Source organism: Sciurus carolinensis, chromosome 2 (assembly GCF_902686445.1).
Source record: "Sciurus carolinensis chromosome 2, mSciCar1.2, whole genome shotgun sequence".
NCBI lineage: Eukaryota > Metazoa > Chordata > Mammalia > Rodentia > Sciuridae > Sciurus > Sciurus carolinensis.
Window position 1 is genome coordinate 195956600 of NC_062214.1, and position 23159 is coordinate 195979758.

The 23159-nt window shown below is 42.7% G+C and overlaps 1 long non-coding RNA gene, 4 other non-coding genes and 15 pseudogenes across 5 annotated transcripts; all 20 read left to right on the forward strand.

Moving 5' to 3' along the window:
- Window positions 1-2148: 2148 nt before the first annotated feature.
- Window positions 2149-2221, forward strand: LOC124978463 (small nucleolar RNA SNORD113/SNORD114 family). Its single transcript, XR_007107473.1, has one exon. It is a non-coding gene; the product is annotated as a small nucleolar RNA SNORD113/SNORD114 family (small nucleolar RNA).
- Window positions 2222-5991: 3770 nt separating this feature from the next.
- On the forward strand, window positions 5992-6059 carry LOC124978475 (uncharacterized; annotated as a pseudogene).
- A 391-nt stretch (window positions 6060-6450) lies between these two features.
- Window positions 6451-6520, forward strand: LOC124978459 (uncharacterized; annotated as a pseudogene).
- Window positions 6521-7112: 592 nt separating this feature from the next.
- Window positions 7113-7180, forward strand: LOC124978500 (uncharacterized; annotated as a pseudogene).
- A 310-nt stretch (window positions 7181-7490) lies between these two features.
- Window positions 7491-7558, forward strand: LOC124978476 (uncharacterized; annotated as a pseudogene).
- Window positions 7559-7846: 288 nt separating this feature from the next.
- LOC124978484 (uncharacterized) lies at window positions 7847-7914 on the forward strand (annotated as a pseudogene).
- Window positions 7915-8420: 506 nt separating this feature from the next.
- Window positions 8421-8488, forward strand: LOC124978485 (uncharacterized; annotated as a pseudogene).
- A 496-nt stretch (window positions 8489-8984) lies between these two features.
- On the forward strand, window positions 8985-9052 carry LOC124978486 (uncharacterized; annotated as a pseudogene).
- A 308-nt stretch (window positions 9053-9360) lies between these two features.
- LOC124978497 (uncharacterized) lies at window positions 9361-9428 on the forward strand (annotated as a pseudogene).
- Window positions 9429-11242: 1814 nt separating this feature from the next.
- LOC124978503 (small nucleolar RNA SNORD113/SNORD114 family) lies at window positions 11243-11314 on the forward strand. Its single transcript, XR_007107483.1, has one exon. It is a non-coding gene; the product is annotated as a small nucleolar RNA SNORD113/SNORD114 family (small nucleolar RNA).
- Window positions 11315-16696: 5382 nt separating this feature from the next.
- LOC124978487 (uncharacterized) lies at window positions 16697-16764 on the forward strand (annotated as a pseudogene).
- Window positions 16765-17052: 288 nt separating this feature from the next.
- On the forward strand, window positions 17053-17120 carry LOC124978488 (uncharacterized; annotated as a pseudogene).
- Window positions 17121-17630: 510 nt separating this feature from the next.
- Window positions 17631-17698, forward strand: LOC124978489 (uncharacterized; annotated as a pseudogene).
- A 908-nt stretch (window positions 17699-18606) lies between these two features.
- Window positions 18607-18678, forward strand: LOC124978474 (small nucleolar RNA SNORD113/SNORD114 family). The gene has a single exon (XR_007107481.1). It is a non-coding gene; the product is annotated as a small nucleolar RNA SNORD113/SNORD114 family (small nucleolar RNA).
- A 1242-nt stretch (window positions 18679-19920) lies between these two features.
- On the forward strand, window positions 19921-19990 carry LOC124978461 (uncharacterized; annotated as a pseudogene).
- Window positions 19991-20163: 173 nt separating this feature from the next.
- Window positions 20164-21407, forward strand: LOC124976852 (uncharacterized). The gene is made up of 3 exons (XR_007107079.1): window positions 20164-20287; window positions 20764-20843; window positions 21328-21407. It is a non-coding gene; the product is annotated as an uncharacterized LOC124976852 (long non-coding RNA).
- Window positions 20593-20660, forward strand: LOC124978501 (uncharacterized; annotated as a pseudogene).
- Window positions 21158-21225, forward strand: LOC124978490 (uncharacterized; annotated as a pseudogene).
- Window positions 21408-21533: 126 nt separating the features above from the next.
- Window positions 21534-21601, forward strand: LOC124978491 (uncharacterized; annotated as a pseudogene).
- Window positions 21602-22508: 907 nt separating this feature from the next.
- On the forward strand, window positions 22509-22580 carry LOC124978473 (small nucleolar RNA SNORD113/SNORD114 family). Its single transcript, XR_007107480.1, has one exon. It is a non-coding gene; the product is annotated as a small nucleolar RNA SNORD113/SNORD114 family (small nucleolar RNA).
- Window positions 22581-23159: the final 579 nt, after the last annotated feature.

The window sequence follows — 23159 nt, forward strand, 5'->3', positions numbered from 1 at the left end:
AATTTCATTACTAGATAGAATAAAATGACTCATGAAAGGAGGCAGGTGACTGGTGGGAGAGGGCCAGTCTGAGCCAGGGACAACTGCCCGGGTCATGTGAATTGTATGCATGGAAAAGGCACTTGGAGCTCAGGTCCAGAATCTTATCCCCTTCTGGTGGATGCGGTCCTGTTGACAGGCATCAGGGTTCACAGGGACCTTGGTCTAGTACCTGTGGCCATATGTCTTCAAACTCTTATGCTTGTATCAATGAACGAACCTATCAGTAAATATAAATGAATAGAGAGGAATGGACTAAAACGTTGCCCTAGTGTGAAAATATACAATGATTCAAAATATCTGTTGAAGTAGTGTGCACCCCACATCCAGCGTAAGGAAATGTCACAGCAGTGCTCCCCTTTCTGGCAAAGGACCATTTGGAGAGAGCAGGTTATAGACAACGTTTCATTTTCTATGTCAGGAGTATGCTCAACATTGTTTGTTTTTGTAAGAATATCTATTTTAAATCACTGATCACCTCGATGACTGGCTATATGCAGGGTGGAGATCAAGACCCAGTACAGAGAGTGTCCCCATTTAAAAAGTCCCTTGCTCTCATTTATGCTCATCAAAATGGACCCTCCCCCTGGCCGAGGCCTCTGCTTGGGGCTCATTTACGCTGGGCACCTGGAGAGCCTTTCTTACCTTGATTTGGGTGTTTATGTAAGGACAGTAGTTCTTCTGGTCCATCTGGGATGTGTTTCAAGACCCCCAGTGGATGCCTGAGACTCGACAGCATGTACCCCACACACTTAGTCTTTTCCTATATGTATATACTTAAAACAGTTGAATCACAAACTAGGAGTAGTGAAAGGTCAATGATAACTAATGACAAAATAGAGCAGTTATCACAATATACTCGAATAGAAGTTATTTAAAATATGATTTTTTTTCCTGAAATTTTTAATTAAATATTCCAGGACCATTGCCATCTGTGAGTAACTTAAACTGTGGAAATTGAAACCATGAATTATTAAAAAGCATGAAAAATAATAAGAAGGTGACTTGTTGCCTAGTGGCAAATAAGGGATTCATATGAAGTATTATTGATTTTGATTAATGTATAGAAGAAATACTGAGGATGACCAGGGAAAGAGATCTAGTGAAGTGAGAATGGTCTTCATTGAGTATCTGGGATTTTAAGTCTCTTCTTGGACTTTGGTCATTCAAAGTGTTTTAAAATTATAATTACTGAATGAATTAAATAATTTAAAGCAAATGAAGACAGTGGGTCTCCCCCAGGCCCACGGTGACATGCTAGTGTCTCTATGAATGGTGCACATCGGGGACGCTGAGGCCCCACAGAGAGGCAAGCTTGTCTGTGTTCTCGTCCTCTTTCTATCGACTATTATTATTGGATCAATGAAGGAGTCAGTGAACGCGTGGATAGATGAGTCCACATAAAATGGATAAAGCATTGTCCGCATACAGAAATATTTGCCAAGGCAAGAGAAACGGTGAACACATGTTGGAAACATGGAAGGCAGAGAGCAGTGAATGCTGGGACCGGCAGCTCTTTGGCTAATGGCGTGATGGGGAGGGTAGGCAGGCAGGCAGTGTCCGAGGGCTGAGTCGGGCAAGTGTGAAGTCATTCATTTTCTTGAGAGAAGAGGAGCGGCTTACTCAGAATTACCGATTACCCAAATGACAACAGGAAAACATAAAGCAGGGATCCGCAGACTGAGTCTCTGTTCTTGATCGGCAGCTCTGATGTGCTCATGGAATGGCCTGGCTGAGGATGGTTCACACGTCCTTCGTGGTCCCATGTTCTATGGCTGCGTCTGTTCCTTAGAGTTTGGAGACCAATGTGAGTAATGGTGCCCTTGTGTTCGTTTCTGAGTGTCCACTGTGACATCAATATGTAGAAGGCCAGCTCAGGGTCCGTGACAAGCGTGTGGTAGCCATGAAGCACCCTATGTATTGATTCGTTTATGAAAAGTGAGAATTTTAGTAAAGATGTTGGCCAGGGAATGATTTCATATGTAGGTTAGGGATATTAGGACTCTTCATGGGTTTTGTGGATCATAGTGCTTTAAAATCATTACCAGTGAATCTCTGAATTACTCAACAAGATACCTAGAAATAAATCAAGGACGAGCAGTCCACTCTTGGACCAATGATGACGCCTGGTGGCGAATGAGTCAAGGATGATGACTGTCACGTGTCTGAAACTGAGTTCCAGCACCAAGGAGTCTCATCCAGTCCCCGTGTGAAGGGTTCCCACAGGCAGATGGTGGGCCTGCCGAAGGATCTAATTGTGGTCTTGGTTTTTGTGCTCAACACAAAATGAGTTACAGCATACTGCTCTGTGCCAATGGCAGTTGCAAAGGTGTTCACTTGGTTAAGAGAAAAATGCATACATTTTGAGGAATGATTTTGCCTGTGTGGCTGGCTAGATAAAGGATCTGTGCAGAGCGGCAGTCTGTGTCCTCTGCTCTGCTTTGTACTTCTCAGGACGGCCCTGCTCCCGCCGATCTCAGCCCTCTTCCAGGGGCAGGAGCTCTGCGGCTCTCTGTGTGTTAGAAACATGTTGACCGATGTAAGTAGACAGCCATTCCCACCTGGGAACCATCCAACCAAGCAGTGCCAGGGACATACAAGGATCTCGTATGAAGCTTTTGTGCTTATGAACTCATAGCAATGGTATTACAAGGAATCAGTGGTAGCGAAAGTGAACATGGAATGATAAAGTTAGAGGTGGCAAACATGTCTATTCTTACACTCTGTAATAAGGAAAATGATACTAATGAATTGGATTGAATAATAACGGAACAAGTGTACTTCATCCCCTGTATTTTGTTTTGACTAAATATGATAATGGAAAGGGAATACATAAAACTGGTTGATCAGAGCCATTTACACATTTAGTGTTTGATTTGTTAAGAGAAAAGTAAGTATCATCACAAATAGCCTGGGAGCCTATGAACGTAGAGGGAGCACTGGGGATCAGTTGACAGAATGTCTCAGTCTTTCCCGTCCTCTTCTCTGCTCTGTTCTCCTGGAGTGACGTACCTGTGTTGGTTTGAGGATGATCCACTGGAGCAGCGCACTCTGCGTTTGCCTGGGCATGCTGGGAACAGAGACAGCAGCATGGGTAATATTCTGTTCTTGTCTTGGTTTGTGTCAATGTTTAATATTTGTAGACTGATATGAAATATTATTTTAATGTATAAAGGAAGCCCAAGTTTCATTAATGAAAGATTTTAGCTCTTTGTAAATATAAAGTAATTGACTTCTGGGGACGTTGAAGAGCTTACTGTTTGTGATTTGCATGATTCTCCTTCCTGGTTCCTCTCCCCCTCTTCAACTCTCTGACTCCTGGGAACTCACTCTGTTAGGTTGCCCAGGGTAATCTCAGACTCCTGGCTCAAGGCGTCATCTCCTTGGCCTCCTGAGTAGCTGGGACTGTGGGTGTCTTCCACTGCACCCAGTTTTAAGTGGGGCTGTGGATCCATGAAGAAGAGTAGATGTGGGTGCTGAGAAAGGTCATTCCTGAGCACTGAGGACAGGGTGCGCTTGTCTGCACGTGAAGGTGTGGCGCGGATGCTCTACGTGGCACGCTGAGCACCACTCAGAGAGGATCGAGGCCTTTACATACTCACGGTGATGCCGTAGACAGGTGGCAGGAATACCTCGGGCCTGGCTCTTGGTCTTGCTCTGAGCTTTGAAAATATCATCCTAAAAATATCAATGGTAGTATCAAAATGAATGTATAAATGAATAACGATTAAGAGGCAACACATTGTTCAGCACTGAAGTAGTAACAAGGAAGAACACCCGTGCGTATTGGAACAGGTGATTAATGGGCCAGGCATCTGGCTGTGCTGACTGTTGATGACATACCACCAAGAACAGTGCTGCCCTGAGTTCTGGCCAAGTTTGAAGCTTTCTAAGAAGAAAAATAAGTAAATATTACCCTAAATTAAAAAAGACCTAAATGATAGGTAAATTGAAGATAAAAATTATGGGTCAATGGACAGAATGTCCCCATTTTTTTACCATGATGTCCTCTTCATAGTCATCAGAGCGGATTTACTGAACTACTTTAAGCTCTCTGTCATGTTAAGTTCTCCTGAAGGAGATCAGTGTGTTTTTTTAAATGAAATGTGGACCAATTCCTCTGTTTGGAGGATCGTAGAGACAGATGGTAGGAAGTTAGAATATATTTGATATTTATCTCTTGCTCATGGATTTTTACTCTACTTTTTAATTAGATCAAAGAAATAGTCATATAGTCAATGTTCATGTCTTGAGTTCAGTCATCTCTTTCTTTTCTGCATGTGTATGTGTGGCACTAGGGATGGAACACAGGGCCTCACACATACTAGGCAAGTGCCTGACCACTGAGCCTTGTACCCAGCGTCTGGAACAGTCTTTTTCGTGGGAGTATTTATAGTATGATTAGAAGATATCAAACAAACCATGCACCGTGACACCCGCCTGTAATACCAGCTACTCAGGAGACTGAGGCAAGAGGATCCCAAGTTTGAGGTCAGTCTCAGAAACTTAGCGAGACTTCGTCTCAAAATAAAATTAATTTTTATTTTTTTAAAAATGCTACAGTGGCAAGAATATTTTTTCTAATTAAGAAGGATTGGAAAATATATTTACCTTCTAATATTTGTCACATAGCAACATTCTTTATGATTATTTTTGTCATTATTATTTTTTTATTAGTGCATTTTAGTTATTTTAATTATTATTTAATTTATTATTTATTATTATTTATTATTTTTTAATTATTATTATTAATTAGTGCATTTTAGTGTTCATTTGTGTTATCATGTGCATGGAATAAACTGACTTCACTTCAGTTCCCAGTAGTTCCTGTTTCCCTCCTCTCCTCCCTCACCTCCCCTTGCTCCCCTTCCTCAATAAAGGGCTGGGATGCAGCTCAGTATGGAGCCCTTACCTGCATATGTGAGGTTCCGGGTGCCTCACCAGTACCACCAAGGAAAACAGTATTAGATATTAATCTGATAATTAATATCTCTCTAAAGCCTCTCACTAAAGTCTGGTTCATGCCCTCTGTGTGGAGGATCCTACAGATAGATATAAGGAATGCAGCATGTATTTGATTTGTACCTTGTGACTGTGCATTTTCATTCTTTTATAGTTAGATCAATAAAAAAAATCTATATACATATGGAGCATAAAAAGATATGCTGTGTGAAACAGTGCCTTATTAGGAAAAGCTGGTGAGGCAACAAATACTGTTAACATACACTGAAAACAGTCTAAAAAAATTAAAGACACACACTTGTCATCTATTTGGGTAACAACTGCATAGACACTATTGAACAAAATTTATGGTCTGGTCCAGTGATAAGTTCAGAATCATTCATTTTCTTAAAAGTAAAACTTAGACTGTCGAATATCTCCATAACTAACTAATGGTAGGTGAAAAGCAGAGACCGAGGGTAAGAACATCCCATTTCCTGTCATCTCCTCTGCCCTCTCCTCCTCAGGGTGGACGTGGCCTATAGATGGGAGGACGGCCCAGTGGTGAGGAGCTGCAGACCAGTGTGAGTCCTGGTGGGTGTTCCTGCTTGGGATGGGGTGGCTTCCTTAAGACCATTTACTGAATTCTTGGGAGGTGTACAACGTGGTCACACATGACAGGTTCTCTACCTACAGGAGATAACAGGAGGGACAGGAAGCAGTGTATTGATAATGCCTCTGTGAGTAATCAATGACACAGAGGTGTCAATGTTCAATGATTCCACATGCAGACTAATAAAAACAAGGCATTTCCAATTTAGTGAATCATGAGGCTTATAATTAGTGAATTTTTTTTTTTTTTTTTTTTTTTTTTTGCGGTGCTGGGGATTGATCCCAGGGCTTTGTGCTTGAGAGGCAAGCACTCTACCAACTGAGCCATCTCCCCAGCCCATAATTAGTGAATTAATGATTCAGAAGGCAGCAATGGTTAGGAAGACTGAGGCCCCATGCTGGATCGATGATGACTGCTGGAGGTGTCTGAGTGAGGACGGTGACTAACCTCTGGATCTGAGGTCCTTCACTGACTCCAGTCCAAAGATTGGAGCGTATGTATTTCACTGTGAAAAGTGAAATGTAGTGCACACCTCCATTTGTCATTCTTGTGGTCTCTCATCCTCAGGATGGACATCCTGTGAGAACCAGATGATTCCCCCACAGTCGGGGGCTATTCTCATGGTGCAGAACAGGAGCATCCAGGGCAGTGTGAGTAATGGTAACCTTCTTCTCTTGTCCTGGGTAGTTTGCTTGACATTTTTTAAAGTAGCAAATATGAATGATAGGCACAGTTCATGTTCATGTTCATTGGCATAATTGCATTGCCTAAATGGGAGATTACCTAGAGGGAGAAAGCATTACTGGATTAATGAATTAATCAACAGTGTAGAAAGTTCTGGATAAAAGGACCAGTCCTGGATCGATGATGACTGCTGGTGGCGTATGAGGGATTTTATGAATACGTGTCTGGAACTCTGAGGTCCTTTGCAAGAAACCTGGTCCAATCTTCTGTCCCATGCTCAGACAGACAGATTTCAGTGACATAGGATGTACATGTTCTTGTCCGTGGCTACATGCTTTGATTATTGGATCAATGTGAAAACACGATCAATGTGCTCCACATAATTATTCAGTGGCCAGTGATCAGGAGGGATGAGCAGTGAGAACATCTCCATTTGCTGTCATCTCCTCTGCACTCTCCTCCTCAGGGTGGACGTGGCCTGTGGACAGAGGGTCCTCCACGGTCCCTGCTGGGAAGGAGCTGCAGCCCAGTGTGAGTCATGCCAGAGTTCCTGCTTGGGTTTGGGTGGGTTGCTCAGAGCATTTGATGAGCTAACACAGGGTATGGTACAATCACAGTGATAAAAACGGGGTTGACACAGGTAGTCTACTGAGAATGCGTTTGTGAGAAACAGGATGATAGGGAAAGAGGTTTATCAATTTAAAACCTGTCCAGCCACACAGTAGGCACGTCGGCACTTGGCTTGAGTTTTGTGAACAATAGCGTTCAATCGTTATTAGTGGACTAATTAATCAACACACATGTGGAGATGCTTAGAGAAGAGGAGAAGGTCTGTGGGATCGATGATGACTGCTGGAGGTGTCTGAGTGAGGACGGTGACTAGCCTCTGGATCTGAGGTCCTTCCCTATCTCCAATCAAAGGGGACTGTGTAATGTGTCACTGTGACAGGTGACGAGTAGGACTCATCTCCATATGTCGTCATCTTCTCTGCCCTCTGCTCCTCAGGATGGATGTGGCCTATGGACAGGAGGATGGCCCTATGGTCAGGTGCCATTAGCAGCCTGTGGGAAGGAGCTGCAGCCCAGTGTGAGTCCTGATGTGTTCCTGCTTGGGATGGGGTGGACTGTGTCGAGCTCATCATTAGTCAGTTAGTGAATTCACAAATTCATGGGTCTCAAAGTAACATTGGGTAGGAAGACTGAGGCCCCATGCTGGATCAATGATGACTGCTGGAGGTGTCTGAGTGAGGACGGTGACTAGCCTCTGGATCTGAGGTCCTTCCCTATCTCCAATCATAGGTGATTGTCTAAATGTGTCACTGTGACAGGTGACGAGTAGGACTCATCTCCACTTGTTGTCATCTCCTCTGTCCTCTGCTCCTCAGGTTGGGTGTGGCCTGTGGATTGCAGAGTCCTGCATGGTCCCTGCTGAGAAGGAGCTGCAGATAGTGTGAGTCATGGTCCTCGTCCTGCTTGGGTCAGGGTGGTGTGCAGAGGGCTCGTCATTGATGAATTCATAAAGTAATGAATGAGAAAGTCGCAGTGGTTGGAATAAAGGAGGCCCCATGCTGGATCGATGATGACTGCTGGAGGTGTCTGAGTGAGGACGGTGACTAGCCTCTGGATCTGAGGTCCTTCACTATCTCCAATCATAGGTGGATGTTTAATGTGTCACTGTGACAGGTGACAAGTAGGACACCTCTCCATTTGTTGTCATCTTCTCTGTCCTCTGCTCCTCAGGATGGACGTGACCTGCGGACAGCAGGACTTCTCCATGGTCAGGCGCCATTAGCACCCTGCTGGAAAAAAGCTGCAGACCAGTGTGAGTCATGACAGAGTTCCTGCTTGGGACAGGGTGGTTTCCTTAAGACCATTTTCTGAATTTGTAGGAAATGTACAGCCTGGTCACACATGTGAGGTTCTGTACCTTCAGTAGGTAACAAGAGGGACAGGAAGCATTGCACAATAATGCTTATGTGACAGTAATTAATGGCACATAGGTGTGTCAATGTTGCAATGATTCCACATGCAGATTAGTAGTAACAAGTCTCTTGAGATGTAGTGAGCCATTGACTTAGAGTTACTCAATTAATAAATTAATGAATCCAAAAATAGCAATGATGGAAAAAACGAGACCCCATCTTGGATCGATGATGACTGCTGGAGGTGTCTGAGTGAGGACGGTGACTAGCCTCTGGATCTGAGGTCCTTCCCTATCTCCAATCAAAGGGGACTGTGTAATGTGTCACTGTGACAGGTGATGAGAAGGACTCATCTCCATTTGTCATCATCTTCTCTGCCCTCTGCTCCTCAGGATGCACGTGGCCTGTGGACAGACCTCTGCTCCTTGGTCAGGTGCCATTTCCTCCTGCTGAGAAGGAGAGGCAGACTAGGGTGAGTTGTGGACACTGTTCCTGCTTGGAACGGGGTGGCTGGCTTAAGACCATTGGCTGGATTCTTAGGAGGGGTACAGCCTGGTCACATGTGGGAGGTTGTGTTGTTCAACAGACAACGGGAGGGTCAGGAAGCTTGGCATTGATAATGCACATGTGACCTAATTAATGACAGGTGTTACAATGTGGCATGATTCCATATGAAGGTCATTTGTGACACGGTGCTTCAGATATGGTGAATCAGGGGTTATCAGTGAACTAATGAATTAATGATTCAGAAAGGAGCAATGGTTAGGAAGACTGAGGCCCCATGCTGGATCGATGATGACTGCTGGAGGTGTCTGAGTGAGGACGGTGACTAGCCTCTGGATCTGAGGTCCTTCACTATCCCCAATCAAAGGGGACTGTGTAATGTGTCACTGTGACAGGTGACGAGTAGGACTCATCTCCATTGTCGTCATCTTCTCTGCCCTCTGCTCCTCAGGATGGACGTGGCCTGTGGACAGGAGGACGGCCCTATGGTCAGGTGCCATTAGCAGCCTGTGGGAAGGAGCTGCAGCCCAGTGTGAGTCCTGGCGTGTTCCTGCTGGGATGGGGTGGACTGTGTCGAGCTCATCATTAGTCAGTTAGTGAATTCACAAATTCATGGGTCTCAAAGTAACATTGGATAGGAAGACTGAGGCCCCATGCTGGATCTATGATGACTGCTGGAGGTGTCTGAGTGAGGACGGTGACTAGCCTCTGGATCTGAGGTCCTTCCCTATCCCCAATCAAAGGGGACTGTGTAATGTGTCACTGTGACAGGTGACGAGTAGGACTCATCTCCATTGTCGTCATCTTCTTTGCCCTCTGCTCCTCAGGATGCACGTGGTGTATTGACTGGAGGACTGGCCCATGCTCAGGAGCCATTAGCAGCCTGTGGGAAGCAGCTGCTGCCCACGTGAGTGTGACAGTTTTCCTGCGTGGGTTAGGGGGTGGTCTTTGGAAGTTTTAATGAAATATAACACAGTATATTTTACATCTGAACTGAGCAGCTGTTTCCCCATGATAAACACGGGGTGATATGGAGCAGTCAATTGAGAATGGAGACAGACTATCCATGTTAGAAATATTCCGTGTCCACAGTAGGCACGTCAGCACCCTTCTCTGGTTTTGTGAATAATAACGTTTGGAATTATTATTGTGAAGTAACCAATCCACACACATGGCAATGAATTGAGAAGGGGAGAGGTTACATGGCATGGATGATGTGTGCGGAGGTGAGATGTGAGGAGGGGGACTGCCCTCTGCCTCTGAGGTCTTTCACTAACTCAAACTTTGCTGTTTCAAAATATTGTATAATAGACTAGAGCAATACTGGCGAATTTCGTTTTGATTCTTGGTTTAGGCATTTTCATCAATTTTCTATAATTGGACAAAGTGAGAGTCCATAAACAAATGTAAGTAAATTGAGATGAATAAAGAGTAAGTATTCTTCAATATGAAACCACGTGGAGAGGCAGGAAATAATCTTTGGTTCATAAAGTAATCATTCATACCTCCTTTTTCTCTTGGCTAAGGATATTGACAGTATAGTCAGTATTTATATTCTGATTCTTTTCAGAGTTTGAAATTATTCATTTCTTTAGAAAGAAATGAAATAATAATGGTCTTTATTGAAATGATTGCCTACATGACTGCATTAATGTGGAGGGGCATTTGTGGCCCATGGTGAATGTCTCATTCATTATCGTCCTATGTTCTGTTTCTTAGATGGAATGGCTTTGCTGGTCATAGGATTCCTCCTTGGTCACTGCTGTTTGCATCAAGGTTGGGAGGTTGGAGGTTGCTTCACTTCTGCCCTCGTGTGTTGGTGTGCTCAGCAGGACTCACGGATTGCCAAATAGGTCCAGTGTCATCAACAATGGCCACTTGGTTTAGTCAGATTTTTTGTTGTTTTGACCAAATACCTTAGAGGAGGATAAGTTCATTTGAGGCTCACAACTTCCAAGCTCTCAATCTATAGATGGCCAAATCCATAGCCCTGGGCCCAAGGTGGGGCCGTAGATCATGGTGGAAGAGCCCAGTGGGGGAGTGAAGGTGCTCAGCTCATGGAAAAGTCAGGCTATAGAGAAAGAGAGGAGTCGAGGACATAGGAGAAACAGCCCTTCCGCAGCACACAGTGGTGACCAGTCCACTGCCACGCCCCACCTTTCCACCTTTATCTCCCAGTCAGTCATTCAGGTAGGATGAACTCATTACTTTATCGCTCATGCAATCTAATCTTTTTTTTCTTCTGAATATTCCTGTTGCAACACAGGAACTATTGGGAGACATCTCACATCCAGTCATAACACCACTGTGTCCCAGGGAAGGATATAGTAGTGATTAGAAGCATTCAATGATTGCTAAGGAATGCAGAAAAATTAATGAAACTAATATTTCATTGTTGGAATGATTCCATATACAGATTTGGAGTAGCTATTCTTTTCTGTTTTTTTTTTTTTAAATTAATAGGCTTTCAAATATTGTTAGTGAATAATGAATTAATCAGGAAACAATATAATAATTTTTGGAAAAAGACATCTGAACTAGAATTAATATTGTGTATTGGTAGCATATGAGGCCTAACTGAAGAATAGGTGTTTTCAACTCTAAGGTTCATTACAGAGTAATTCTGGTCTTTTCATTTAAACACTACATTGAAGATTACAGTAATGTAGAATTAATTTGTTTTTCCTTGTGTTTATATATTTTATTCTCTATGCACAGTTGGGAATATATGTGTATGAATAATCAAGTATAAAAATAAGTAGATATAAAATGGTTAGAACATCGTCCAGTTCTCTAAATATAATGTCTGGGATTTATTAACATTGGAAGATATCAGTGAGGTCAAAGGAGAAGTGCATGTTACATACCTGTCAATGTCATAGATATTGATGGTGTAGACAATATAAAGTACACACAGTTCAACTTCTGGACCTGGGGCAGATCTGAAATTCCTCAGTTCATGTAGAGAAAATGAAGTCAGTACTCTCAAATGAATGATTATCTGTGTGATAAATAATGATGAGAGGGAAGTAATGGTATAGTGAGAATTTCTCTGTTTTCTTTGTCATCTCCTCTGCTCTCTCCTTGGAATGGACGTGGCCTATGGATGGGAGGATTGCCCATGGTCAGGTGCCATTAGCACCTTGGTGAGCAGAACTGCAGACCAGGGTGAGTCATGGCAGAGTTCCTGTTTGGGTTGGGGTGGTTTGCTTAAGAGTATTTACTGAAATATAACACAATGTGTAATATGAACACTCTGATAGATATGGGATTGATATGAAGTAGTCTATTGATTCTGTGTCTGTGAAAACATGAGGCTAATTAATGAAAGACGTATCAATGTTAGAAAAATTCCATATGCAGATTAGCATGCCAGCACTCTCCTTGTATTTTGTGAACAATAACATTGTAATTATTAGTAGTGAAGTTTTTAATCAACACATGTGGCAATAAATTGCGAAGCAGACAAGTTCTGTGGGATCAGTGCTGACCCCTGGAGTTGTCTGAGTGAGAACTATGAATACTCTTTGGATCTGAGATCCTTCGTATACTCAAATTTTGCTGTTTCAAATTACTTTATTCATAGATGGGACCAATAGAGTGGATTTTTTTTTGTTCTAATATTCATACCTTCTCATGGTATTCTTATAAATGAGTCAGTAAACAAATGTGTAAATTCATTAAGATGGCTAAAATTAAACATTCTTCAATAATGAAACTACGTCTTTTGATTAAAAATTGTACTGAAAATATAGTCAAAATTCTAGTTCTGGTTTATTGGTAACTTTGAAATTATTCACTTATTTAAGAGTCAATGCCATTAATATACTAAATGACAGAGGGAAGAAGGCTGGCAATCTGGGAGCCATAGTGAAAATGTCTCTTTCCTTATCTTCTTTTGTCTCTGTATTCTTGGGAGGGGCGGCTTTGCTGGTCATAGGGTTGCTCCTTGGTCACTGCTGTTTTCCTCAAGGCTGGGAGCTTGGAGACCACGTGAGTCACAGACTTGACCCGTCCTCCTGTGAGTGGTGTCCTTCAGCAGGACTCTTGGGTTACCAAATGCATCAAATTTCATCAATGATAGCCACTTGCTAGTTAGCATTTTTGTTCCTGTGACCGAAATGACCTACAGGAACAAGTTAGAGGAGAACAAGCTTATTTGGGGCTCAGGGTTTCAGAGGTCCATTACCCAGGGCCAAGTGAGACAGTACTCATGGTGGAAAAAGCCAGCGGAGGAGGGAAGCTTCTTAGCTCATGGAGGGTTCAGGAAGCAGGTGGCAGGAGGCATAACAGGAACCACCCTTTCAAGGTGTGCCCCCAGTGGCCCTCCTCCTCCAGCCATGCCCTACCTGCCAACACTTACCACCCAGGCTGACCTTTCAGACTAGAATGGACTCATTGGGTTAATCATTTTACTCTGCTATTCACTTCTGAATTTTCCTGCATTAACACAGGAGCTTTTGGGGGACTCCTCACATACAAATCATAATACCACTGTGTCCCAGAGAAGGATATGGAAAAGATAAAAAAATTCAATTGATTATTAAGTGCTAAGGGTAATTTATGAAACAGACATGTCATTATTAAAATGATTTCATGTGAATAGCTGGGATTTTTAAAGTATTTTTTATTAACAGGCTCCAAATTTTTATTAGCAAATACTGAATTGATCAGCAAGCAGGGTGTATAGAAATGATTGGAAAAATAGGAGCAAATCAGGATTAATGATGAGTATAGGTGGCCATAATTGATGGAAAGGTTCCTGGAGCTCTGATGTCCTCTGTACAAGAAGCTGGTCCATTGTCTTCATATAAATACTCCTTTGGAAAATTTCTGTAATAGAGAATATATTTGTTTATTTTCTTGTGTTACATGTTTTTAACCTATATGCATAATTAATTATGGCAATGCAAGTACCAATAATGAAAGATGAATAAATCAATATAATATAGATAAAGCTTTCATTTTCCAATTGTATAAATATGTGGAAGGCAAGTATTTTATTAATATCTAAAGCATTCAGTGATGTCCAAATAGGAGTAAATCTGTACCTATATGTCACTGTGTTGAATATGGATGGTGTAGACAGTGTGAATTATACAGTGTTGGGCTTCTGGCCCGTGTAATCTGAAATTGGTCATTTTTCTATAGAGAAAATGAAATCAGTATATTCCAATGAATGACTGTCTAAATGGCCAAGTAACAATAAATAGAAAGCAGGAATGAACAGTGAGAACATCTCTCTCTCTCTCTTTTGTCTTCTGTGTTCTCTCCTTTGTGGAATTGACATAGCCAGTGTCAATACATTAGGAGTATTTAATGAAATATAACTCAGTGTATGCTATAATCAGAGATGGCCAAATTTACCCAGTGATAGACATGGGGCTGATATGAAGTAGTCTATTTAGAATGCATATGTGAAAACTGCGGATGATCGGTGCAACAGATGTATTACCCTGGACGTGGTGGCACACACCTATAATCTCAGTAACTAGGGAGGCTGAGGCAGGAGGATGGCCAGTTCAAAGCCAGCCTCAGCAAGTTAGGGAGGTACTTAACAAATTAACGAGACTTTGTATCTAATAAAATATGTATAAAAAAGGACTAGGGATGTTGCTCAGTGGTTAAGTGTCCCTGGGTTCAAACCCCAGTACCGGGGTTGGTGGGGGAAGGGGGAGAAGAAGAAGAAAAGGAAACACATAAACAAACAGATATTTCAATGTTAGAAACATCGATGTACAATTCAGGTATGTCAATACTCTTCTTGGATTTCATGAACACTGGTATTTGAAATTATTACTAGTGAAATAATTCATCAGCAAACACGATGGAAATGAATAGAGATGGAAGGTCATGTGGGATCAGTGCTGACCCCTGGAGGTGTCTGAGTGAGAACCAAGAATATTCTGTGGATCTGAGAACCTTCAAAACACAAAATTGGTTGTTTAAAAATACTGTACAACAGATGGAAGCAATATAGGGGAGTTTGGTTTTGGTTCTTGTGTTCACGCATTTTCATCCTTTTCGTATAAGTGGATCAATGTGAGAATCAGTCAATACGTATTTGACAAATTGAAGTGAATAAGATTAAGTGTTCTTCAATTATAAAACTGTGGAGAGAGCAAATACCCTTTAGTTCAAAGAGGAGCACTCATACCTACTTCCTCTCTTGGCTGAAGTTATTGACAATATAGTTAATATTCATATCTTGATTTTTTTTCAGTGTTTGAAATTATTCATTTATTTAGAGGAAATGAAATAAATATGCTCTATGTATAAACGATCGCATGTATGACAGTAAAGGAGGGGGTAATTGGGATTGATGATGAATGTCTCTTTTGTTGTTGTCTTTGTCTCTGTATTCTTAGAAGGGCTGGTTTTGCTGGTCTAAGGACCTCTCTGGTCACTGCTGGCTGTCTTAAGGCTGGGAGCTTGCAGACCAAAAACATGAGTCACAGCCTTTGCTCAATAGTTTGCTTAGGAAGACTCATGGGTTATTTAAGTGTCCAATTTCATCCAAGACGGTCACTTGTTTTAGTCCACTTTTTTGTTACTTTAACCCAAATACCCTACAAGAACAACATAGAGGGAAAAAAGTTTATTTGGGGCTCACAGGTTCAGAGGTCCATAGATTGCCAAATCCATTGTTCTGGGCCCAAGCTGAGGCAGCACAAAATGTAGATTGGGCTCACTGTACCGGGAAAACTTTCAGTACCAGGGGGAAGTGTCAATAGATTAGAACCTGCAATAGGATCAACACCCCCGTGGCCTGCTTCCTGTAACCACATCCCCTGCCTGTGTTTCCCTCCCAGTCAGTCCTTTCAAACTAGGATGGACTTGTTAGGTTACAGTCCTTAGAATCTCATCATTTCAGGTCTGTATACTCCTGAATCAGCACAGAAATCATTATATCACTATTCCAGTGAAGGGCATCAGAGTGATGGGAAGTGGTCAATTGACTATTGAGAGTTCAAAAGAATTAGTGAAAGAAATATATCATAGTTAGGATGATTCCATACACAAATTATATGTATTAGGCTTTTCTAGTTTTTTTTTATTAATAGATTTCAAATTATCATTAGTGAAAAACAATGAATGATACAGAAATGTTAGAAAAGTGGACCAATCAAGGATTAATGAGCAATGGTTCTATACGAGTCGTGGTTGGTGAATAGGTGTGTGGAACACCAAGGCTCATTATAAAAGACACGTGGTCCATTTCCTTTAGAACCAAACATAAATACACATAGACAAATGCATGGAGCATTGCCCAGTTCTATGAATGTGAGACGTCAAGGATCATATTAACATCTGAAGATACCATTGAAGTACACAGAGAAGGAGATGGAGCCTACCTATCACTGTCTTGGCAGTTGATGGTGTAGAGACTAAATTGTAGTAAAGTGTTGAACTTCTGGGCTATCGGAATGTCTGAAATTATCCATGTTCTTTGGAGGAATGAAATCAGTGAAACCCAGTGAGTGATTGTCTACATGACCAGCCACTGATAACGAGAAGGCAGGGATGAGCTGTGAGAGCATCACCAGTTTTTGTTGTCTTATCCACTTCCTGTGATTTCTGTTCTGTGGAAGGGACGTGGCCTGTCGATGGGGGATTTGTCCATGGTCAGGTGCTGAGGAACCCTGTGGAGAAGGAGCTGAGGACTAGTGTGAGTCATGACAGAATTCCTTTTTGGGATGGGGTGGCACGCTTAAGACCATTTACTGAATTATTTGGACGTGGACAGCTTAATCCCATACGTGAGCTTATACATAGTCGGTAGATACGAGGGGGGACAGGAGGCATTGCACTGATAATGCATTATGAGACAATAAATAACGACACAGAGGTGTTGATGTTGCAATGATTCCATGTGAATTCATAATAATTCATTTCATATTTAGTGAACCATAGGACTTATAATTAGTCAGTGAATTAATTAATGAATTAATGAGTTGAAGATAGAAAGGATAGGAAGACTGAGGCCCCATGCTGGATCGATGATGACTGCTGGAGGTGTCTGAGTGAGGACGGTGACTAGCCTCTGGATCTGAGGTCCTTCCCTATCTCCGATCATAGGTGATTGTCTAAATGTGTCACTGTGACAGGTGACGAGTAGGACTCATCTCCACTTGTTGTCATCTCCTCTGTCCTCTGCTCCTCAGGTTGGGTGTGGCCTGTGGATTGCAGAGTCCTGCATGGTCCCTGCTGAGAAGGAGCTGCAGATAGTGTGAGTCATGGTCCTCGTCCTGCTTGGGTCAGGGTGGTGTGCAGAGGGCTCGTCATTGATAAATTCATAAAGTAATGAATGAGAAAGTCACAGTGGTTGGAATAAAGGAGGCCCCATGCTGGATCGATGATGACTGCTGGAGGTGTCTGAGTGAGGACGGTGACTAGCCTCTGGATCTGAGGTCCTTCCCTGACTCCAATCATGGGTGGATGTGTAATGTGTCACTGTGACAGGTGACAAGTAGGACACCTCTCCATTTGTTGTCATCTTCTCTGCTCTCTGCTCCTCAGGATGGACGTGACCTGTGGACAGCAGGACTTCTCCATGGTCAGGCGCCATTAGCACCCTGCTGGGAAGGAGCTGCTGCCAGCGTGAGTCATGACAGAGTTCCTGCTTGGGACGGGGTGACTTCTTTAAGACCATTTTATGAATTCTTTGGAGGGGTACAGCATGGTCACACATGTGAGTTTCTGTCCTTCAGTAGACACTGGAGGGACAGGAAGCATGGTACTGATAATGCATGTGCGATAGTCATTAATGACTCATGTTTCCATGTTGCAATGATTCCACGTGCCGACCAGTAATAACAAGGCCCTTCAGCTGTAGTGAAGCATAGGGCTTGTAATTAATTAATTATTGAGTTAATAAGTTAATTAATCACAACGGAGCAAGGGTTGGGAAGACTGAGGCCCCATGCTGGATCGATGATGACTGCTGGAGGTGTCTGAGTGAGGACGGTGACTAGCCTCTGGATCTGAGGTCCTTCACACACACAGATCCCTAAAGAATCTCACCCTTTCCTGCTTTTCAAATGACCTTTCCAAGAGAGATTAACATCACAGGATGGGTTTGTTTTTCTCTGTGGTGACATATTTTGACCCCATTTGTAATTGGATCAATGCAAACTTAGTGGACAAACATATAATTAAGTGGGGATAAAATCAGTGAAGCCTTGAGCATTTATGTGAATGTGTGTGGCGGGTCATGAAATGATATTAAATATGCTAAAATCAGTGATGGCAAGGAGGAGTGACTGCATGGTACAAGCCAGTCACTTGGGCTGATGATGGTATCAACAGAGAAATCATGGGTGACCTATGTTCTTGTCAGTGGCAGCTCAGACTCTTCATTTCTCTTATTAAGAATCCAGTGAGTGTACTTGGAAGTGTTTCCCCATGCCAGGTGAGACACTGGAGGAAGGACGGCCGGGCAGTACCTCAGCTTTGTTATCTTCTCTGCCCTCCTCTCCTCAGAGTGCACATGCTCATGTGGACCGCGGATCATCCCCCAGGGTTAGGGGCTGTTTGCAGGGTGCAGACCAGGAGCCTGCAGAGCAGAGTGAGTAATGTCACCTTCTTCTCTTGGCTTGTGTGGTTTGCTCGAGATATTTAGTGTAGTGTTTAAAAGTGTAACATAATTAATCATGGCCCCCTGTGGGTCACTGATAGGTACAGGGTTGTAGGAAGTGTCCCAGTGATAATGCACATGTGAAAATGAGCTCAATTAATGAGACAGATGTAGCAATATGGGAATGATTGGGTGCAATGTGGGTGCAGATTAGGAATGTCAAGCACAGTCATGAGCTTTATGACTCTCACAGTATTAAAATGATTAGTGAAACAATGAATTAATGAACAAACCTGGTAGAATAATTGGAAAAAGATAATAGATCCTGCATTCACGGTGACCACTGGTGACATGTGAATCATAAATTATAAATACATCTCCAGAACTCTGAAATCTGTCACAAAATCAAATTTAGCAAAGTCAAATGTTTCAGATGGTTATGTTGATTGATATCAGAGATAGAGCATGATTTGTTTTGGCCTCTGTGTTCATGATTTCTCGTTATTTCTTAGAATGATTTCATGTGAGACTCAACATATATATAAATAAGAAAGGTCAATATGATTGATATTGTTCAATTTCTATAAAATGAGGTGAAGAAGGAAATTCTATTCTTGACCCTTACTTAAATCAGTTTATTTCTGAGATAAAGTACCCCTATCTGTTATTAGATAGGCTAATTGAGGTAAGATAATGTAAATTGTAGACACTGTTCATGTTCGTGTTCATTGTCATGATTGAGAATACTCATTTTTTTCTATACAAGCTATTTACTTGAAGTACCAACTATATGTAAGATACAGTCAGTGTTACATGCTTATTAGTAACAGTAGAAAAATAGAAGCAGTGAAACCTCTGTTCAACTGCAGTGGTATGAGAAGAGCAATGTGTCATGCAATGTTGCACACAGACGAATTCAAGATTGGGGAACCCACATCAAAAAACTATATTTCTTTCAAAAACACTAGGTACAATTGAAGTGTAAACAAGTATTACAAAGTACTGTTCTGTAGGTTGTAGAAAATTTTAAGAGAAAAATTAAAGTACATAATCTTTGTTTGAAACACTGCACGAGCGATTACATGGAGGGGGGACGCATGGATCAGGGTGAGACTGTCTGAATGTTTTCATCTCCATTTCTGTTTGCTATTTCTTGGAATGAGCGACTTGCGTCCATGGGAGGATTCCTCCATGGTCAGCTGCTCTGGAAGCACGCCACAGAGGAGGCGCTTGTTGGGCAGGTGAGTCTCAGGAACTTTCCTGTTTGGGTTTAGGTGGTTCATTTAAAAGGATTGAGTGAAATGTTGGTCAGTTTGTTGAAGAGCAACAGGGAACACTCCTGAGTGGGTGTGGGTTTTGCTTAAGGGCATTTGAAGTAGCATGAAAACATCAGTATTTAATCGGTGCTGGCTGCCCATATCCAGGGACACTTGGAGGAGTTGGGTAAAGTATTCTGTTGATAATGTTCCTATGAAAAACTAAAACCTAATGAAATGCTGTATCAATCGTAGAATGATTCCCTATGCAGAGTCGGAATACCAGGCCTCTTCTTGAGGATTTATGGTCAATAAGGCTTTGAGATATTATTACTGGGTTAATCAACAAACAGTATAGAAAGTTCTGGATAAATGGACCAGTCCTGGATCGATGATGACTGCTGGTGGCGTATGAGGGATGTTATGAATACGTGTCTGGAACTCTGAGGTCCTTTGTGAGAAACCTGGTCCAATCTTCTGTCCCATGCTCAGACAGACAGATTTCAGTGACATAGGATGTACGTGTTCTTGTCCGTGGCTACATGCTTTGATTAATTATCGGATCAATGTGAAAACACAATCAATGTGCTCCACATACTTATTCAGTGGCCGGGCCGGTGATCAGGAGGGATGAGCAGTGAGAACATCTCCATTTGCTGTCATCTCCTCTGCACTCTCCTCCTCAGGGTGGACGTGGCCTGTGGACAGAGGGTCCTCCACGGTCCCTGCTGGGAAGGAGCTGCAGCCCAGTGTGAGTCATGCCAGAGTTCCTGCTTGGGTTTGGGTGGGTTGCTCAGAGCATGTGATGAGCTAACACAGGGTATGGTACAATCACAGTGATAAAAACGGGGTTGACACAGGTAGTCTACTGAGAATGCGTTTGTGAGAAACAGGATGATAGGGAAAGAGGTTTATCAATTTAAAACCTGTCCAGCCACACAGTAGGCACGTCGGCACTCGGCTTGAGTTTTGTGAACAATAGCGTTTCAATCGTTATTAGTGGACTAATTAGTCAACACACATGTGGAGATGCTTAGAGAAGAGGAGAAGGTCTGTGGGATCGATGATGACTGCTGGAGGTGTCTGAGTGAGGACGGTGACTAGCCTCTGGATCTGAGGTCCTTCACTATCTCCAATCAAAGGGGACTGTGTAATGTGTCACTGTGACAGGTGATGAGAAGGACTCATCTCCATTTGTCATCATCTTCTCTGCCCTCTGCTCCTCAGGATGCACGTGGCCTGTGGACAGACCTCTGCTCCTTGGTCAGGTGACGTTTCCTCCTGCTGAGAAGGAGAGGCAGACTAGGGTGAGTTGTGGACACTGTTCCTGCCTAGGACGGGGTGGCTGGCTTAAGACCACTGGCTGGATTCTTAGGAGGGATACAACCTGGTCACACGTGGGAGTTGTGTTCTTCAACAGACAACGGGAGGGACAGGAAGCATGGCATTGTTAATGCACATGTGACCTAATTAATGACAGAGGTGCTACAATGTGGCATGATTCCATATGAAGGTCAGTTGTGACATGGTGCTTCAGATATGGTGAATCAGGGGTTATCAGTGAACTAATGAATTAATGATTCAGAAAGGAGCAATGGTTAGGAAGACTGAGGCCCCATGCTGGATCGATGATGACTGCTGGAGGTGTCTGAGTGAGGACGGTGACTAGCCTCTGGATCTGAGGTCCTTCACTATCCCCAATCAAAGGGGACTGTGTAATGTGTCACTGTGACAGGTGACGAGTAGGACTCATCTCCATTGTTGTCATCTTCTCTGCCCTCTGCTCCTCAGGATGGACGTGGCCTGTGGACAGGAGGACGGCCCTATGGTCAGGTGCCATTAGCAGCCTGTGGGAAGGAGCTGCAGCCCAGTGTGAGTCCTGGCGTGTTCCTGCTGGGATGGGGTGGACTGTGTCGAGCTCATCATTAGTCAGTTAGTGAATTCACAAATTCATGGGTCTCAAAGTAACATTGGGTAGGAAGACTGAGGCCCCATGCTGGATCGATGATGACTGCTGGAGGTGTCTGAGTGAGGACGGTGACTAGCCTCTGGATCTGAGGTCCTTCACACACACAGATCCCTAAAGAATCTCACCCTTTCCTGCTTTTCAAATGACCTTTCCAAGAGAGATTAACATCACAGGATGGGTTTGTTTTTCTCTGTGGTGACATATTTTGACCCCATTTGTAATTGGATCAATGCAAACTTAGTGGACAAACATATAATTAAGTGGGGATAAAATCAGTGAAGCCTTGAGCATTTATTTGAATGTGTGTGGCTGGTCATGAAATGATATTAAATATGCTAAAATCAGTGATGGCAAGGAGGAGTGACTGCATGGTACAAGCCAGTCACTTGGGCTGATGATGGTATCAACAGAGAAATCATGGGTGACCTATGTTCTTGTCAGTGGCAGCTCAGACTCTTCATTTCTCTTATTAGGAATCCAGTGAGTATACTCGGAAGTGTTTCCCCATGCCAGGTGAGACACTGGAGGAAGGACGGCCGGGCAGTACCTCAGCTTTGTTATCTTCTCTGCCCTCCTCTCCTCAGAGTGCACATGCTCATGTGGACCGTGGATCATTCCCCAGGGTTAGGGGCTGTTTGCAGGGTGCAGACCAGGAGCCTGCAGAGCAGAGTGAGTAATGTCACCTTCTTCTCTTGGCTTGTGTGGTTTGCTCGAGATATTTAGTGTAGTGTTTAAAAGTGTAGCATAATTAATCATGGCCCCCTGTGGGTCACTGATAGGTACGGGGTTGTAGGAAGTGTCCCAGTGATAATGCACATGTGAAAATGAGCTCAATTAATGAGACAGATGTAGCAATATGGGAATGATTGGGTGCAATGTGGGTGCAGATTAGGAATGTCAAGCACAGTCATGGGCTTTATGACTCATAGTATTAAAATGATTAGCGAAACAATGGATTAATGAACTAACTTTCTCGAATAATGGAGAAAAATATAAAAGATCTTGAATTCATGATGAGCACCGATCATGTCTGACTCATAAACAATGAATATTTTTCTTGAATTCTGAGATCCACTCCAAAGACAATTTTTCTGTCAATGACTCATATGATTACAGGGATAAATATCAGCTATATAGCTGAATTTTGTTTTGGCCTATGTTTCATGTGTTCTCATTCTTTTTTAGAATGGACTCATGAGAATTCATAAACATATGTAAGTAAATAAAGGTCAAAGAGATTAAATATTATCTTATTACCAAGTAAGGAGTAAGGCATAAAGTGTTATTCATATAGATTGAAATCAACATTATTCATTTCTGGAATACATGGTGAACTTGCTGTTCTTGAAACAAAGATTGTCTAGATAATTCGACCTTCACCTTACCTCCTTTTTTAAGTTTATTACAGTTACACGTAATATTGGGTTCATTTTGACATAATTATATACACATGGTGTTTTAGTCATGTTTTGCACTGCTGTGACTAAGGCACCCAACCAGAACAATTGTAGAGGAGGAAACCTTTATGTGAGGGCTCTTGGTTTCAAAGGTCTTAGTCCATAGATAGCAGACTGTATTCCTTGGAGCTCGAGATGAGGCAGAACATCATGGTGGAAGAGGGTAGCTGAGGGAAGCAGCTCACCTGATAATAAAG